Below are 15684 nucleotides of genomic sequence, written 5' to 3' on the forward strand. Positions count from 1 at the left end.
CCAAGAATGGAGGTTCATTCTGTCCAATAGGCCCCTTAATTCCTTCTACCCTTCTCAATTCAAACTTTGTACTCGGATTGGAAATCACAACGGGATTTTCGGTAGAAACAAACAAACAAACTTACACATCCCCTCATACTAGGTTGTAGAATGGGCCTCTTGGCTCAATGTTGTTATGCAATTAAGATAAATAAATAACATTATATTCACAAGTCAGCTACTGTGAATATATCATAGTTACAAAATTCAGCTGAACCAGGCCAAATAATACGTCAAAATTCAATTCAGTACACAATTGGGAGGAAATTTTTAATTTTTTTTCAAATCTTGAATTTTCAAAGAAAATCTTCCTCCATTTCATCTAGCGTCTGGCGATTTAAAAACAGCCATTCTTAAAAGAAAGTTCCTCTAAGGGAAGGAGTTGGAATACAAAAGAATCCTTCATCTCGTGTAGACAATGAGTCATTGGTTGTAGAGAACTATTGATGAGTTTCAAACTAGCAACTCATTAAAGCCAAAACAATGTCCATGCATCCTTAAATTCAAATAATGAGATTGAAAAGGAGAAAAATATAGTTTGATTCACATGGTGCGTCTTCGACCACTATCAGTAGGGACTCTTTATTTCAATGATTTATGATGATGTATGTGTTTAATTTATGTTAAAATTATTTTAATAAAAAATTAAATAAAAAATAATAAAAATAAAAATATTGGATATGATTGTATATTAACTTTTTGTCACTTAAAATTTTTATTTAAAATATTATTTTTAGTTTTATGTGGAGGATTTTGTGCACATTATTTTATAAATTAGAATAGTGAATTCTCAAATCTTTTTTGTTCATTTTTTAAAATTTTAATATCTCTTTTATAAGGAATCATTCACTGTTGAGTATCATAAATGATATTCAACTATATATTTATTTAATTTAGGCTTTTGTGATCTATATAAAGTTTTAAGTTATCCCTTGCTCTTGTGGGACTCTTTACATTGGTGAGACCATTCGCTTGATTAATCAAAGAATTCATGAACACGTCGTTGGCATTAAGTATGGTAGGACCCACTCCTCTGCCTTCGCAGAACATGTTGAAAATATAAGCATCACATCTTCACTAAGGATGCCCAGATCATTGTCATGGTTAGTCATTTCTATGATCGTAAATTTAGGAAGGCTTTAGAAATAAAAAGGAGCACAAATAATTTGAATAGAGACCATGGTTAGAATATTAGCGGAAGTTGGATCCCTATCGTGTCTTCTTAAAAGAAAAAAAAAAGTATTTCTTCTTTATATGTTTCTTTTTATTTTTTTATTTTTTTGATTTTAATTTTCTCTCATGTTTTGAGTATGCCTTCTTGATCTTTCTTAGCCCCTCTTAACTTGTTTTCTAGATTAGACATCATTTATTTTAGTAATTCCTCGTGTTTACTATTAGGCCTATGCCCCTTTATTTTGACCTTGTTTCTTGAATCTTTCTTTGATTACTTTGAGTTTGAATTTTATTAATTTTCATTATTTGATTAATTTTAATTTTTAACTTTTAATTTTATTTATGCCATTGTTTTCATATAGGTTATATTTTTAATAAGGTCATGGCTCCATTACTTATTAATATGGTCATCCCTTTGGTCATTTTTCACTTCGCTCTTTTTTTTACTTTTGACTTTGAAAGTTCGCTCTTTGTTTGACTTTTGACTTTGAATGTTTGTGTTCTTTTTATTTATATTTAACCTTTTCTAGATTATTTTGGAAAATAATTTTTATAAACTAACTTTTGAATTATTTTTTATATACTAGCCCTTTTTATATAAACTATAAATATAATTATTTATAAACTAACCGTTACAAAATTATTATTTAAAAACTAGCCCTTTTTTATAGAAATTATAAAAACAAAAATATATTATTTATATACTAGCCATTTATTATAACCGTTAATTAAACTTGAGTCTCTATGTTGCTCTCTATTTATACTCGTGACATAATCTGCCTCTTCATCTTGTCCTGAAAATGAACCACACTGTTTGGTGCAAAACGTGTCGACGAATGAATTTTTAATGTGATTATCACCAAAAAAAATGTCTCAAAAAACTATTTATTTGTTATAAGATAGGAAAAAATCCATTTTTTTGTTTTTGAAAATTTTGTTGGGAAGAGAGATACATAGTTTTAGGTTTTTAAAGACAATGTTGACAATATTGAGACCAATTCTACTCAAATGTCCTTTGATTTATTCATTTGTTACTTAATTATTATGAAATTACCTCATAGTGTATTACTAGGAAATAGCCTCATTAACTACTATCTAATTATTGACCAACAACTAAAAGGATGACCTCTCATTCCATCGACTCACCTAGGAGGCGTTCTTTTCTATTAATATTGATATCTAATTTTATTCACCACTTTTATAACATCATTGAAAACAATTTTAGAGGAGTCTTTGAAGCTTTGAATATCAAAATTGTTAATTTCGACAGTTTAAAATTTTAAAAAATTCATTTTTTTATATAGTGATAAGATGTATACTCCCACCCCGATGGGGGTGACTTATCGGGTACACAATTGTCACATGCGTAGCCATTGGGGCTCATCCCACCTCCACATGCTCATTAAGCACCAACTCATATGTCAACCTCAAATTCAATACAGGTCTGTGTTGAACTCGCACGCACATTGCACAGTTAAATTCATGGGCAAGCGAGTGTTGTTCTCTAGTCTGGACAGTTGGGAAATGAATTTTGGTCGGGAGGAGAATAGAGGAAGACAAGCTCCATTGCGACCCTCTGGGGTCACGACCTTGGTTGAGAAACAAATCACGACCTTGGTTGAGAAACAAAGGGGATGTTCGTCCTAGTTTGGGTTGGGTCAAAATTGGTTTTTTATCTTGTCCTTGGGATCCAAGAACGTGAGTGGTCAGGGCGTTGTTGTTTGTCTTCACGTGAGTCACAGACGAGCTTACCTTAGACCTGCAACACAGAAGAAAAAGCTCCAGGAACTTTCTCTTGTTGTGAAGGGTTAGGTATATATGTTGGAAATTTCTTTTGCTTGTCATAATAGGAGGGTCGATTTGTCTTTTTGTGTCTCAGATCATTCTATTGTTGGTTCACTATTGGGAATTACCTCTGGCTCTTGTTTGTGGGGGGGTGCTACCCTGGTCTCTAGTAAGCTCTACTGGTGGTCTGGGTGCCCATCAGGGATAGGTGTCCCTACTTTTATTGCATCGTGCTCTTGGGTCTGTGTTGTTGGTTTCCATGGGGTAATTGGATGGTGGAAAGCTTCTGCCCGATATAGCTCTTTGGTATGGGTTGTCCCTGACTCTCCCTATGTTCACTCTTGTGGTATCTGTATGTTAGTATGCACCCACTTGGGACATCAGATTCTTGGTTTTGGCTATTGGTTTTCTTATTGCAGGTTCTGTGAAGACTTCTCAGTGACCCTCCCGTTCATTCGGTGGTTCTTTCGTGCCAATCTTAGTATGCCCTAACAACAGGGTCGACCTCACCAAGGGGGGGCGGGTAGCACTTCTGTGTAGGGTGTCCCTAGCGAGGCCATAACTCGTCCTTAGACAATTTGGCCAGTCAAAAGACAAAGGATGTTGTAGATATCTCTCCATTTCACTCTCGTGGTTACATAGTGGCCCCTGCTACCATGGAATCCATCGTTGAGTAGCTTCAAAACATTCAACTCAACATGGGAATTCCCAGGGACCATAGGTATGATGATCGAAACGAAATTGTGGCCTATATCAAAGACATCCAATACAGTCAAAGTGTAATTCTTCAGCAATTGGACAGCCTTCGTCGCAACCATCGCCACACAAATGATTAGCTACGCAGTCTGGAAGTGTGAGTGGAACACATAGATTTCCATATGCATGATCGTGTTGGATACTTTGCAGCCCCCCCTCCTTGATATGTTGTTGTTAGTTCTGGTCCTTCAGTCCTTAATCTCAACAAGTCTAGTTAGAATGAGAGAAGAGGGATTGTCAGGATGATCTATGTAAATAATGCTTTCCTAGAAATCTAATGAAAATCTTTTGAATGACAAAAGAAATGTATATGCCCAAATTTTTTCAGTATTGAATTTTAAATAGTCAATTTTTTTTTTTTTTACTATAGTATATATGTGTATGTATATGCCTAGTATTGAATTTTGAATAGTTAATTTTTTTTTTATTTTTTTTTACTATAGTATATATGTGTATGTTTTCAATCCAAAGCGGTTTGATATGTTTTAATGGTAATCCACTTAGTCATTTAGCTCCAACTATTATAGATAGACTATAACATTCGGGTAAGATTGCATGGCCCTAAGAAGCTCATTAAATGATACTTGAAATTCTTCTGCTTTTTTCTTCGTTCCCAAATTTACTTGGTCTTTATCAAATGCAGTTATTTTTTTTACCTAAATTTTCCGATTGTTAATGAATAAATACAAGGTGTAGATCATTATTTAACGTATTTGTTCTACATCATCCACGTCTTCCGGTGAAGCCGTTATGTATGCTCTCTTAAAAAATCACATTAGATAAACCGTTATGTATGCTCTCTAAAAAGAAATACATTGGATAAGCCGTTCATTATGAAACCTCTAAAGTATCGCTACTGCTATAAATTTTATCCTCCCAAGACTCCACCAATTGGCAGAGTTACTGAGCTTTCTATCGCCAGAGTTTGGAGTGTCTAAAACACAGTCCAAACTCATGAAAAAAAGATACATCAATCTTACCTTCTTTGTACTAATGTACCCAACAAAAAATACAGTGAAGAAAAGATACATCAGTCTTACCCGCTCTGTAGTAATGTACCCAACATAAAAATATAAATAGTGTCCCCTTGAAACCAGCACCAATGTACCCAACATAAAAATATAAATAGTGTCCCCTTGAAACCAGCACCAATGTACTAACAATTAGCATGTGAATTTCTCTTTAAAATATATATTTGAAACCAGCACCAATATACTAACAATTAGCATGTGTTTTCTTCCTTAAAATATAAATGGATGTAATATTGTTTAAAATTCTTAAGCCATATATAGATTTTCTAGTTTAAATTTGGGACGGAAACAAATTTAAATTAGATTTTAAATAAATAAAATGAAAAAAAAATAAAACAAAAATTCTAGAGAAAAAAAATTAACTAAAAAAAGATATGTTTAATATTTTTATTTAAAATCGTATAAATATATATTGAAAATTCAATATTCTTCAAATTTATTATTGGCATTTTCTTGTTTAATAATGATTTCTTTATATTATTAGTTTTTAGAATATGCAAATACTATTTTAGCGGATTTTGTATTAATTATGTTTTGAATATAAATATTTACTTATTTGTTAATAATTTTTGTGTTAGTTATGTTTTTATTATAGATATTGGAAATATTAGAAAAATAATTAAAATTTTATTTATTATTATTTTATTGTTAAAAAGGCATTGGCAAAAATTAAAATTAAAAAAAGCTATAAATTTAAATAGAAAAAATAAATAAATAAAATAAAATAAAATTATAAGTAAAATCTTTTTACATTATTTTTTTTAATTGAAATTCTTAATGTTTTACCAACATTACATAATTAATGTATATATTATAAATATAATAATATTATATTTACTTATTATTAATAGAGTATAAGACACATAACTAATGTATATATTATGTATAATATTATATTTCTCAGGTATTCCTGGTCACTGGGTGGAAGCCCTGGAAGTGTCACTGGGTGGAAGCCCTGGAAGTGATGATTCACGTAATGTGATTCATTTCACTAGTTTCAATCCCACTTCTTCACCCTTGTGAGCATCACCCGATGCATTGAGTGCTAAGTGAACTATTCAAATCATGAGAAATTAGTGAGACTACCTCTCATGGAAATGGGCATACGTGAATGACTTACTTAATGCAGTTGAATCCCAAACAATGATATCTAATAATATTATTATATTTACTTATTATTATTATAGTATAAGACATATGTTGGTTTAGTATAAGACATGTATTGATTTTACATTTTATGAGTTGCTAATTAATATATAAAATATATGAATAGATTATATTAACATAATATCAATACATAATTTATTATTAATAATTATTTCTTTTTATAAATAGATAATATCTTTTATTTTCTAAATTTAGGTTCTTGTGATTCATATTAAGTAATTAAGAAAATATTTAATATAATTACTATCTAAAATATTTCCCTAAATATTTTTTATTTTAATGATCTTATAACAAATAAGACTATATTTGTGTACTCAACCCTACTAAATTTAATCGTATTAAATCTAGTTGAATATATATAATGAATGTAAATACATTTGATCATTATAAGTCATCTATTTCGTATTAAAAATAGATAAAACCAGTCCCAATCGACTTGCAAAATGATTGCATGACACGACCTCGCTCAGCGCCACTTAGATATATCTTATACAACAAATTTGGATAAGCACCATAGTCTGTGTAAATAGATAAAACAAGTCCCACTCGACTTGCAAAACGATTGCATGACATGACCAGCGCTCAGCACCACTTAGATATACTTTATACAATGAATTTGGATAAGAATCGTAGCTTTTGTAACGCTGCTGATATTATCTTTTCTATAGTGGGAAAATTTATCATAATTTAGTTGTCAGATCACCCATGAGGACAACTACTTTTGGTTGTTATTCCCGAATGCAGACTCAGTCATTACCTTTATTCAAGGAAAACTATGCCACCTGGAATAACCCGTTGGTGGTTCGTAAGGTGCAAGCTTTCACTCATTATAGATGTCTCTAGGTCTTGGGCCATTAGCCTATTTCCTTAAGTCCAAAAAAATCCTCTTAACCAAACATAAACAATTTTAAAGCATGCTTCAAACCCAAATTGGTGATATTATTGTATTCCATTTTTTCTATTTCCCAAAAGTTATATGATATTATTATATTTCTGTTGTAGCGGCTACAAACACCCTCCAAAATTTTGCCCTAGCTTTGTTTTGGAGCCTCCCTACCAACCATCCTCAACAGCATGTCTTACACCATTAAGCATATAGGCTTCAGTTGTTTCTCAGTGTCTTTTTAGCTTGTGCATGATAGTTTGCTTCACTCCCCTCACAAGTTGTCTTTCCGGACTTAGACGATGTGCTAGCCAAGCAACTCCGCCAAAAAATTGTGCAATTCTAGAGGGGAACCAACCTTCCCACAAGAAATTGCGCAAATTAGTTGGCCAGACCACTTAGCTCAAGAATTGTGCAAATCATTTTGTAAGGCTTCCCTCATACAATTGCGCAATTCTAGAGGGAAACCAACCTTCCCTCTAGAGATTGTGCAAATCAGCCCGGCAGCCTGCAGGGCTCCAGAATTGCGCAAGTAGTTAGGCAGTCTTCCTCCACAAATCTGCACAATCAGACCCACCACTGCTACTCAACCCATAAATTATGCAATTCTAGGAGGCAGTCACCTACTGATCCTAGAAATTATGCAATCCCTCTAGTACAACTATGCCAACTCAGCCCAAGAACTGTGCAAATTTTCATCCCATGCTTGCAGACTAATTCATGTGCCTTGAGGTCGACTACTTCCCTCCAGGACCGAGAAAAACTGATTTGCATGCATGGGATGATCTTCCCAAAATAGCAAAACGTAGCATGCAAAAGGAATCCCTAGATTTAGGGATCTATTTTTAGTAGTTGGAGGTTACATGCATAGATCAATGTGATTAATCCGAAAGACTTACTTCTACATTATGGATCACAAAAATCTTAGATTTAAAATTGCATAGATCATTTTAGAAACCTCTCGCAAAGTGTCGCTTTTTCCTAGATTTGTGGCATGTTCGTCATAACCTCGATCTTATCAAAACTCATCAACTCGATGCTGTGGAGATCATTCCTCACATCGACCTTGTAGCTCTGACATCCCACATTACATCCAGGAGTCTTCGACACTTTCAACTTAGTTGTTTCAGGGCAAGTCTACTTTTCATGTCTTGTGCTCCGTTTCAGTTGCTTTTTGTGTTTCGCTTTGTGTGAGTGTTGTCTACTTGATTTCAGTGAGTGCTTGCTGCCATTTTGATATATTTTATCTTGTAGAAGCATCATTTTAGTTTTCATTTTCATCTCACTGTTGTCACATGCATGACACTGTTTTTGCACTAACAGTCACGTTGCGGCGACTCGCTTCACACACATGCATGGTTTACCATTTTCCCAAAATCCTGTAGTTACTATTTACATGCATGAGAATTCACTCTTGTTTACACTCATTATCACCATGCGTTCAAACTTCGCATGTTTTCAGTTGCCTGTCAGCGGGTCTAAGCTGCCTTAGCCCGAACCTTGCCTTTTCTCGGCTAACGTTACGCATTTCTAGAAGTGAAGGCTCTGCCTTCCCTCAAGAAATTCTAAAATTCTGGCCCAACACTGACCTCCAGGCTTGCATTGCACAATTCTAGGAGGCAGTGCCTTGTTCGCCCTAGAAACTGCACAATGCAGTTTTCTGGTTTGCATGCCACTAGTGACTAAAATTGTGCATTGCGCAATTTCAGTCCTCAGCAGGCCAAGCTGGACTATGCATTAAGCAGTTCCAGTAGTCAGTAAACCTCTCGGCAGCCCAGACTGTGTCTTGTGCAGTTTTGGCAGTCGGTCTCCCAACTACAGTCACACATGTATGTTGCATGTTAGTCCTCTAGTTTGTTTTGGTTTGCTACTGACAGATTGCTTGTCATGAGTGTTTCTATGTCTCGAGGTATCGCAGGTGTTCATCTGCCTCTCAGTAGCACATGTATGATGGCTTCCAGGAGAGCAGAGTCAAAGACATCATTTAAAGCACAACTGGGGATGCAATCAATCAACTGTCTATGAACTTGCCTACCTATGAAGACATCAAGTTGTTCATGGAAAAGGATATCAAGATGAAATGGAAGTGGCATCACAACGAACAACACCATTAGTAGCAGTGGAAGGTAGCACACCTACATGTGACAAATGCAAGAGGAAGGTTGTTGATAGTGTAGAGGCAGAACAAAGTTGCAAGCTCAAGCAGATCCACTTGTGATGAAATCATCTTTGGAGATTGAGGATATGAGGCGACATTGCGACGAGAGGATCACATGAAGGTAGAGAAAGAAACTGAGAAGGAGTTGCAAGTGCTGAAGGAGAAACTCAAAGAAGAGCAGGAGCTGCATTGACAAGATAAGAAGTTGCAGCAAGAACAGGTACAACATGAGGCGCAACATGCACAAACTGATGAAACTACTCCCATACAGGTTATGGACCCAGCCAACAGCCGGCATGGAGCAGACAGGGTGAGAAGTGTTGTCGATCACATGCAAGGGTATTCAGGAGCATTGATGTCATTATGCGCATGCTTGCGATCCCACCCATTCGGCACACTCACCGAGGCAAAGATAAGAAGCAAGTCGACTAGAGCTGAAGATGTATTTCAACATGTTAATATGCAAGGTCACCAGCACACACTTGGAGATCCGCCCGGACATTATGCATAAGTATGTTGTTGGTTTAGCTGCACTCAAGACAGTGTTGTGCATATTATCAGATGAGTTGGACAGAGGGGCCATAATAGTGTACCCGAATGCAACGGAAGCAAGAGTTCGCTTCCAGAAAGATGTCACCATTGAATGCAGGGAAACCACCACGAACAACCAAGCTTGGCATCAATTTGCCACCATCAATCATTGCAAGGATGTCGAAGAGTTGGTCTTACCACAACTCTCTGAGTGTCAGTGATATCTTGCATGGCTTGCTCAAGCCTATTTTGTCTCACATGGGTACATGTGTATATTGTATGCAACATCTTGTCAAGTGCAAGTTCAAGTGTCGATAGTTGAATTTAACAGTCATAGAGTAGTTGAAGAGTCATGAGGGTAGGTGAACAGTCACAAAGGGGAATGTCAAGGGTCACCACACCCTTTGCTATATATAGTACCCCATAACTCATTGTAGAGGCTTTTGGTCAGCCAAGCTTCTAATAGGAGTATCTTAGAGAAATCTTGGAGAGTATTGTAACGAGCCTTAGCTTCTCCATAGTGCAGAGCTAGTACATCTCTTTGGAGGAGAAGACGGAAGTGACTGTAACATTATGCTGTTGGGACTAGTGGTCGGTCATGGCTGTACTATATGATAGGAACTTTCACTTCTTAATATAACAAAACCAACATGTTTCATGCAAATTTCGTATTTTATTTCAACTATCTTGTTTACTGTAAATGATATATGTATATATTTTCTTACGCATGTGTGTATAGACTCTTTCTGTGTATGTATGTATGAATCTTACTGAAATGTGTTTTTGGTTTAACCGACACTTTGGATTGTCAGCTTACTTGCCTTCTAGTTTGTGATGCATCCTTGATCGTGTGTTCCCATCTTAACCACGTGCTTTTATAGGTTTCCTAGGGGCGCACTCAACTCACTCTCCGTGTGATAGAACTGTTCATACACCTTCCTTGGCTTGTTGTGCATGTCACACCCTTGCTACCAATATGAATATCTTACTTGCATGTGCGTGCAACCATGGTTTAAGGCGATATCGTACGACCCACTGTTAGGACTCCTACACCAAATGGTCTGAGGTGTAGTTGGGACTGGGAAGATCCCCTGACATGTTGGAGGGTCCAACGCCATCAACAATTTCCTTTTTCGGTTTTTTTGGAATGACTGTTGTGACGAATGGTAGATACCGATACAAATCCCTTATGCTTTGAAATGAGTTTTCAAAGGGCAGCATAATTAAATTTTAAAAATAAAGTGAAGCTCGTGAACTGTATAATAATTTCTTAAATTTAACAAGGTCGCTAGCTAGCGTTCCTTCCTGTTGCTTAGTTTAAATATTGAACTTTGAAATGTATGAAGCAAATTCAACATTTGACAAGGGCTACAATGTGGCCACCCTTTCTTTCTTTAAATACAGTTAAAATTGAGTCCAAAAGTTATATCTCTCACAAATATATATATAGCTTTACATTAATAAAAGTTAAAATTAAAATAACAAGTTATTTGATGATTGCATTCATGTTTATCCCAAATAAGACAAGTTCCAAGTTGAGGTGGGCCTATGCTACTTGTAAGCTTTTCCAACACACAAGCATGCTTGAGTTACAATCAAATTGTTTTTTAATGTATTATACATATCGATTTCATGTTATATTAGAAGGTCTTCGATTTTACATAGTTTTAATGTTTGCTAGTTATATTAATTTGTATTATATACTTATTAAAGTAAAAGACAACAAAAGAAAATATTGCAATTGATAAGTGGCATCGTTATTTATTTTTAGTTTCTGCTTTAATGTACTATAAACTTAAAAAAAACGATCCACTAACTAGTGTTCCCTGCGGCTTAGTTTAATTATTGAACTTTGAAAAGTATGAACCAACTCTCACATTTGAACAAGAGTTATAGAGCAGCTACTACTCTTGCTTAGTTTAAATTTAGATAATATAGTTAAAATTTTGTTACAAGCATGTCATATGTTAATATTTTGTTATTTATATTTATTTTAAAACTTTAATTGAAAAATACTTTAAAAAATTTAAAATTATTAAAAAAAAAAAAAAACTATGCAATGATCAATTAACCACTCTATCTAATCACCCAAAATAATCCCATTCGACAATGAGATTATCTCAAACATAATTTTAATTAATAATATTTATTTTAAAATTTATTCAAATTAATAAAAAATAAAAAATGGAGAAAATTAAAATAACATTAATAATTTTATAATATTTTAGAAACATGTTTTTAGCGATAATCACATCAAAATTCATTTTATTATAAATATGTTTTTACTCTAAATAATAGATTGAGAATTTATTATATATTTATAAAATATAGATATTTATTTAATTTTTTAAGGAAAATTTTTTATAATAAAAAATTTATTCAATTAAATATTTCTTAATAAAAAATATTTATAAAATTTTTACCTTAAATAAATTTTATTATTAAATTTTTTAAATAGTTTTTTTAAATATAATATATTAACTAGAAATTAAAACTGAACATTAATTAATTAAAATAAAATCTTATTTTACAATAATATTTTGTTTAACATACACATTATAATTTTATTTTTTTTTCTCTGTAAGACTAGGCTATTTATATTACAAAAAATTCAAAAATTACACCAGGGCCGTGGCCCTGCATCTCCAGAGAGATTTTTCCCCATAATAGACCTTTCAGGGCAGCATCATTACAAAATTGGGACATCTGAATCGACATAGCCAGCATTTGAATCGACACAATAAACATGTAAACCGTCACGATGGACATATGAACTGACACGATGGACACATAAACCGACACGATGGACACATAAACTGACACGGTGGACATATAATCTAGCATGGTTGACACATAGACAAACCAACAGAGAGAGCAGTAAATCGACAAAGAGCATGAAAGACAAACAGAGAGTTGCTTTCCTGGTAGCGAAAGATAGAGTGACGGAAGTGCTAATCCTCATCGGTTGTATGAGGCTCATCCTTCGTTGGTCCTTTGAGTTTCTGTGATTCCTCCATGTCCGAGCGCAGCGACCTCTGAACCGGCTCACTGGGGCCAGCATCCGCAGCTTGAGTGGCTTGGGGAGAGTCTGCTCTGGTTGGCCGCCGCATATCAACCGTGGGAACTTGCATGTCAACCACTGGCACATTCAGGTTGTCCAAAGGCCCCCTGAGATTGCTGCAGTGTTCCACCATGATTGAGATAATGAGAGTGTTTTTCTCCAGAGTGCAGGGGATCCGGTAGCGAACAACCGAATGTTCCACATGACCACAGTCCGGAATTTCTCCCCACCCACGCACATTGCCGCGGCCTACAAGTCTGTTCGAGCCTCTGTTATGCCTAGAAGTGATTTCCACCAAGGAGGAATGCGAATTGACTGGTCGCTGAGTAGCAGAGCGACCCCTGGAACCGCCACGGCGACTGCTCATTCTGGGCCTCTCTCTTTGCATCTTCGAATTACCCTTCAGACAAGAATTCCTCTGAGTAATTTTGCACTGAGCCAGAGAATGTTCCGTCTCTGCCAGCTTCTGCTCGGATCGCTTGCAAGAATGAAGACAGACGACATGGGGTGCGAAAATATTGAGCGCCATTTGCCTCGATCGCTGCTGCACATTCAATGCCGTCTGAACCAGCAGTAAAACCCAAATAACTATACCTCCCATCGTATTTAATTCACCTGCGTTCTGGTATGTCGTGGCTCGTCCGGGCTTACACCTGCCCATGTGACGAGCCACACCTGACACTTGCCCTTCACGCTGCATAGTCACCCGCATCCGGGATACACATTATAAATTATTAAAATACCATATAATTATCAATTATATTAAAATTTTAATTAAAATACATTAAATTATTAATCTTAATAAACCTTAACCATTCCTCCACCTTCACGGGACATCCAGTCCCAATTTACCGAGACACTACTTTAATGTCTTTACCTGGTTGATTTAACATATGTAACTTCAAATTTTTACTAAGACACTACTTTAATGTCTTCCTTGGTTGATTTAATATATGAAACTTCAATTTTTTCTGTTCATATACGAAATTTTTTGTGCATTTACAAAGTATTCATTGCTCTGCAATGTAAATCGAAAATTTTTAATTAAGTTATTAATATAATTATCAATTATATTAAGATTGAGTAGTTTTTAAGTTCTATTTTTAGAAAGTTTATTTATTTTTCAATCTATTTTGTCTAAAATTCAATAGTGATTTATTGAAATCTCAAGTTTGATAAGTGAACTATTCACAATAAAAATTCCACAAAATTTTTTAAGAGTATTAAATGTATATATGTAATTAAAAATAAATTTAAACAACACAAATCAAAATTTGACTAGATTTCAACTAGAAAACTCCAAAAACTTACACGTTAAAATTTTAATTAAATATAAAATTTCTACCCATTTTATAATTATATATATTAAATTATTAATTTTAATAAACCTTAACCATTCTTCAACATCCATGTACCAATGTACCGGACACTACTTTAATGTCATGCGCGTGCTGATTTAACATATGTAACTTGAATTTGTTTTTGTTCATTTACAAGGTATTCAATGTCCAACAACTTAAATTGAAAATTCTTAATTAAGTTTGTGAGAATGATTTCAGCGAAATCACATAGAGAATAATTTGTCGACGTGTTTCGAACCAACTAGTGTGGTTCATCGTCAGGACAAGTTAGTGTGGTTCATCGTCAGGACAAGTTGAGGAACAAATCTGAGCGATCCATTAAATAGAGCATGCAGGTCCTTCAATGGCTATATGAACATGCAACGGTTAAAAAGACCCTTAACAGTTATAATATATATATATATATATATTTTATTATAATTATTATAATTATTTATTTATCTATTTATTTACAGTAATATTATTATATTAACTTCAAGCTAATATTACTATATTAATATAATATGAATATTATTATCAATAATAAACTAGAGTATTTTTTCCTTTTTTTTCTTTTACATCAAATTATTAAAATATTGTTATCAATAGTAATATTATTGTGATAACCTTTAGTAATATTATAAGATTAACTCCAAGATAATATTATAATATTAATTACCAATTAATATTAATAATATTAGTTTAGGGTAAAATAAATTTATTTGTTTATTTTATTATTAATATTATTATTATTATTATAATTTTTGAATTAGTCTTGTGAATTCAAGTCACTAAAAATACGATGATGAATAATTAAGCCGATAGGCCTTCCTATTGAATCACTTACATCAGTCAACACTTTTATTCTCCTATTGACATTTGTCCCATATTCTGTATCCCGCCAGAAGACTGGTGAGGTCAGTGTCAACTCCTATTGGTTGGAATAGTGGGCTGCTTTGCACCTACCGCGTGGAGAAATATTGGATGAGCGAGGGCGTCTGACAAACAAGACAGCATCAACATCAGCAGCACCCCTGTCAATGAGAAAAACAAATTTAATAGCAGCAGCAACAATAACAATAATAACTCTAATAAGAACGACAACATCAGTAATGTTGCAGCCGATTTAGGGTCTGTGGATCAAGATTCAATTCAACAAGAGGCAGTTACTGCCAGTAAGCCTCAAAGAGAGAAATCATCTTCAGAAAATGACAATAATAACAATAAGGACCTCCCTACCGTTACTACTCCTGCTGCTGCTGCAGGTAAATGTAACGTTCCTGCTCCTCCCACACAGGGGCCTAAACAGCGTAAAACTGAGCAAGGTGTTCCCTTAAACAGGCCGTTGAAGACCATAGGCAGGGCTAACAATGAAAGCATCAGTTTGCTGTTGAAGGATCCATGTCCTCCGCATAGTACCATGTCTATAATTGGCAGAAGACGTGAAATGGAGGATGTTGTTTCGGCGGTGCCCTCGTTCTTTTCCATTCTGAAAGGTAGTTCTATTGCACTTCTAGATGGGTTCTAGAAATTCCTGTAAAGTGGAGATGTTAAAGATGGAGTAAATGGCGTAATTACACTTTGGTATACAGTGAGTGCATAGGGCAAGGAAAAAGGGATTGTCAATGTGGATTCATCCATCCGAGGTAAACATTTTGTTGACTGACTCTGTTCATATGTGATGAAAATTTTTTCAGATTGCACTATATGGCACTTAACATGAGTTCTTTACTGCCCATTCCAATTCGGCGATCCCTTCT

The sequence above is a fragment of the Pinus tabuliformis genome, chromosome 7 (assembly GCF_031772625.1).
Source record: "Pinus tabuliformis cultivar Carrire ecotype Pingquan chromosome 7, CPIR1, whole genome shotgun sequence".
Classification (NCBI taxonomy): Eukaryota; Viridiplantae; Streptophyta; class Pinopsida; order Pinales; family Pinaceae; genus Pinus; species Pinus tabuliformis.